Genomic DNA, 5579 nt, shown 5'->3' with positions numbered 1-5579 from the left:
TCATTTTAAATTTCACTATCTAAACATATATCATTGGAAATTCTTAGAAACCACACAAAAAAGACCAAATTGCATCTTTAGTATTAGATTCATTAGTGGTTGAAGGTGAATTATATGATCAGAACTATAAACAATTAAAAATTGTGAATTAGAGTGACATGTATAAGTATTAATGCACACAAACACATATAAAACTACTATAAAGTAAAAGTTTCTATATTAACTTTACTTAATTGCCAATACACTCTGCTCTACTTTAGTCCCAATTGTCCTAAGAGGGGCAAAATTAGGAAAATGGCTTCATACCATTCAGTTAAATATAGCTTAATGTTGGTGCCATACAGTGTATTTAGACCTATTAAAAGTTTCAAAGAAAATATAAATTAGCTTTTTATATTAAAATTTTTTTTCTGATTGTACTTAACAGAAAACCATGACAAGAAATTCTGCTATGAGGGAGATTTCATTTTATATATTCACATACCATTATTTCCCTTTAAAAGACTAAACTGAAATTTGCTAAAAAAACAAAAACAAAAACCTTGAGACATTTGGATATAAAAGCTATTGAATTCATGGTAATAATATTTCTCTGAAGAAGAATCAATATGCTCTAAATTTAGGATGTCTTCTTTATAGAGGCAGTGTGGTGCAGTGGATTTGGAATTAGAAACCTTGGTTTAAATTCCACCTCTGGAAGAAATCAAAGCTATAAAGAAAAGTCATGAAGAAATTCTCTAACCCACTAATGATTAGAGAATGACAATCAAGATTATGTCACATGTTTTTATCTTTATATAGATGTAAGAATAGATGTTATTATATTTATATAGGGAACACCCAGCTTGGGAAGATTTCTTTATTAATTCATATTTGCATCTTCTCTGAAGTCTATAAACTTTATAGAGTCATCTAAGGCAGAGATGAATAAGTGATTAGACTAGTTACCTAGCTACATAAGTCTTTGGCAGAACTTGAACATAGATCTTTTGGTTTTAAGGCCCACTAGGCCACACTATCTTGTTTTATATTTATCAAGCATTTAATAAAAGCTTATTAAATTTATTTTACCTATTTACCACAACTTATTTATATTTTCTACTAAAAATATCCTTATGTTTATACTTGTGTTATCTGAACCCACTAAGACTTCAAAGATTGTAACGAGCTATCGTCTCTAGAAGCTGCCGGATCACTCTCTAGGAAGAGATCTGCTGTGTCTTCTACTCAAATCTCTCCGACAGATTCTTCTTCCTGTAACGAACCGTTGTCTCCAGGCAGTTGCTGTTAACTCTTGTCCAGAGAAGTGACTTCCCTTCCTGCAGGGAGCCCCGTCAAGCCTGATGCAATGCAGAGTCTTCTTCTATCTCTGGGAGTCCTCTCTTTTATTCTCCCAGAGAATGGGCGTGGGATAATGCAAGGGCTTCTGGGAAGAACCACCTCAGCCAATGAGCCTGCTCCTTCCATCAAGTCAACCTGAGTTCTCACCTTGTAATTGTCCAACCTGAATTCTCACCTTGTCACTATCCAGACAACCCGAGTTCTCACCTAGTAATCCCAACAAAAGATGTCAAAGTATGTAGCTTATGTACCTACTGATATATTTATATATCTATAATGCATTGATTATTTTGGACTTGCTAACACCTGATTGTGATTTCTTTTTAAAATCTGTCATGCTAACTGTAGGTTTGAAAATCTACTTTAAAATTATCTTTTTCTAGAATCCATCAATAAAGTATTTGTGCACTATTTCTAATACAGGTCTTAGTCTTTGGTTAAATTCAAATTGGAAATATATTGACAATGTAAAGTATTTTGGTAATCATAATAAAAATAAAATCATAGTAATAATTTATATTAGCATGTGTATATCTCTAATCCCATTTAAGCTTGACCTTCCCACTTTCACCAAAAAGAAACATTTTTACTACTTCCATTTTACATATGTATAAACTGAGAGATAATAAGATTAAATTTCTTGCTCCAAGTTACATAGCAGATTAATGGCTTTACTGGGTTTACAATTCAGTTGTTTTAAGTTTCTGTTGAATGATTTACATCATACCATCCTGTGTATGTTATTTATTGATTTCTCTAGAATCTCTCCTTCCTACCAAGCTGACAATTCAACTTTTTGGACCATTACCTTGTAAATATGTTTTAGGCACAGGTATGTGTGTCTATTAAAATTGTCATATTTGACAACACTGTGATTTATTATTTTTAGTTATTTTTTTTACTGTTCCATTTTTTAAAATTTTTCCCAGTATTTTTTATCTTTTTCTTTTGCATTTTCACTTTTCTTTATTTGACATGCAAAAGCCAAAAATCCAATACATTTTTTTTATATCCATAATGATTACACACATTTTTTTCATAAAGTCATGCAGTAACACCACAATTGGACAACTTCAGTGATAATACCATGTAGCTCTGATGTGCTATTTTATGAGGCAATCATCTTGTTCCTTATGAGAGAACTAGATTACAATCTCATAAAAAGACAATAGTATTCCTATTACTTTACAAGCATTTTTAGTTGATCTTTTATTTGCTTTTAAATGTGGTCCAGTAAAGATGCAGTTAGAAGTTGGGATCTAAGTATGCTAACCTGAAAAAACAATAACAAAAAGAATGAAACATCATCATTTAGTCAGATCCTGTTTGATATGAATTGAGACATTCACAAATCATTATTACTGTTTTTCTTTAGTTCTACTAAAAATTATGTTTTTAAATAATGTGATATTGAATAGACATTGGAGATATTGAATTTTATCTTCAACAAAATTTAGAACCAAAAGAAAGGTTGAATAAAAAAAAGATGTGGTTTTATCTAAATCAGTTTTTTGTAATCGTATGGCTCCAGCCACACAAGGAATGGATGTTATGAAACAAATATACCTTAGTGACAGACTAGAAGGTAGACGTATCAAACTCATAAACTTTACTAAGTCTTCAGTAGAAGATGATTGGTAATATGTCAAATCAATATGACAAAAATAATTTCTTACATATATATATCTATAATCATGACTAAGATTTATTGTTTCTCCTATAGGAAGGTATGAGATAATGCCTTTGTCTAGAAGCATTTTGCATTAAAAATGATAGAATAAAAGACATGTCTGTGTGCTTGTTTTAGTTAAGCATGATGTAGGGAAAGTAAGAATGGATTTTCAGTCAGGTGTGATGGGTTCAAATTCTGAATTTCCTGCTTACTATCTTTGTAACTTTAGACAAATCAATTTGTCTCAGTTTCAATATCCTCCTCATATGTAAAAGTAGTGGTTAGTAGTAATAATTTCTCAGATCATTTGCAGCTATTATAAGGTACAATTGTACATTACACTTATAAACCTTTTAAAGATCTGGGATTCATAGCCATCATTTTTGAGATACAATAAAAAGGGATGAGAAGTAGCTTGTGGTATAGTGGAAAGAGCACTGCATGAAGAGGAAGAAGGCCTTCTTGACTGTCACCCCTACCTTTGCCACAAAATCTAATTTTATTTCCTTCATTTCCAGATATTGAAACAAGTCATTGAGGATTTTATGGTATTTCGTAGGTTCTAACACTGAGATATAAATATAAAAGATTAAAAAGAAACTATGTTCTATTGGAATTTTTAAAAGATAATTTTTGGTAATTTGTACTAATAATTTGGTATAAAGTCTGGCCTAAAATCAAAATTCCACATTGATGCAGGCCAGCTTATGTTTGGGAAGGCTTCCCAATACTTTGACTCAGGTTTCAACTAGGATATGACCTGGTTTGTGAACATCAGAACTGTGCAAAGTCTAGAAGAAAAAAAGCCCATGGAAAGATTCTAATTAGATGTTATATATAGAATGAAGTGTGAGAACAACCAAAAATAAATATAAATACATGCAAACCTATAAACAACAACCCCCTTCATCCCTTTCTTGTAGCTTTCTCTCTTCAAGGAATCTTCAGAACTCCTTCTTTTCTATATTAGTAAGTCAATGAACCTGCTCAATTCTTCTCTATGAGGGCACATGGAATATTTTCTGGAAATAATAAACCACCCTATTTTCTGGAAACAATAGTCCTTCTCCCAGATCTTCACAATCCATATATATCTATGAAAGACAAAATCCAAGTTTGGCAAATTCATATAGTTCTTTCCCCTGATGACTCAAATTGATGACACTTGGTTCTCTTCATCTGATGCTATTTCCTTGTGCACATGGCTCTCTGGTGATTGATTATATGATTATGAGGAAGGCAGCATGGTTCTTAGAAATGTAGGCCTCCTTCTTTGCCTGTCTGTTACCTTTCTCTCTCCAAATGCCAGGAAATCTAAAAAGCAGAAACTTCCATTATTTGTCCAGCACTTAACACAGTGACTGGCATATATTACATACCTAATAAATATTTGTTGGATTAAAATATTGAATTCTGATCAATTATCCTTCTAGCTTATAGTCTAAAAGTCAGGCTGTAATTAAAGTCTCATATCTAGCCAAGAATAATCAATTATTAATCATCTTAAATGTAACACCAATGGGCCACAAACATTCATGAAAAGTCAGGTTTATCCCTTATCAAGGAAAAAGCATGAATGATAAAAAATAATTATCCCATTGGCAATATAAGAAAGACACAGCAAAATGAAAATGTATGCCCTTTCAATATCAATGCCAGTGAATCAGAATCACATATACTTGCTTTAGAAATATGAAAAACACATGAGGATGAAAATGGAAGAAAAAATAGCAGCAGCAACAGTAATTAATAATAATAATAATTGCAAGCATTATATAGTATTTTAATGTTTGAAAAGCACATTAAAAGTAGTATTATCAATCAAATTCAAGTTAAGATAGTATTCATCTAAAAAGATGTCACATCTAGCTTTTAAATTACTTTGTATGGGAGACCAGAGCCAAGATGGGAGAGAAAAAACAGTAACTTGCCTGAGTTCTCCACTAAACCCCTCTAAATAATACCATAAAACAATTTCTGGAGCAAAGAACCCACAAAAGCACAGGATGAAATAATTTATCAGCCTAAATCAGACAATTTAGGTCAAAAGGAAGATCTGTTGCACCTGAGTGAGAGTGGAACAGTGTAGTGAAGGCCCAAGGCCAAAGTCAATAAACCAGAAATAGGTCTTAGGAAGCACTGAATCAACAACAATAGCTGCTTTTGGAGTTCTCAGCCCTCAGACAGTAAAGAAGTTGAACTAGTCAGAAGGAAATTACAGGGAGGTAAAGCTAGGCAGATAAATGGATAAAGTTAAATCCTGACTCAAACACTTGATAACTTATTAGCTGAGTGATCTAGGCAACTCACTTAACCCCAATTTCCTCGGGGTGGGGAGGGAGAGAAGAAAAAGGAGAAGGAGATTACAGACTTCTCTTTGGTAGAACTGAGGCAGGTCTCTGTTGGTTTACTCATACTTTGGTCTGAGTTAAAGTTCTGAGTGTCAGAGCTTTCAGCAACATTGGAACAATCCTCCTTACATTGCAGGACAGGAAAAGTGCTTGTGGTCACTCACAAGCCAGAAAACAGAACAGTCTACATGGATGTAGATGGCATCTCTCTTTGC

This window comes from Sminthopsis crassicaudata, chromosome 3 (genome assembly GCF_048593235.1).
Source record: "Sminthopsis crassicaudata isolate SCR6 chromosome 3, ASM4859323v1, whole genome shotgun sequence".
Taxonomy (NCBI): Eukaryota; Metazoa; Chordata; class Mammalia; order Dasyuromorphia; family Dasyuridae; genus Sminthopsis; species Sminthopsis crassicaudata.
Note: the sequence above shows the minus strand (reverse complement) of the source record.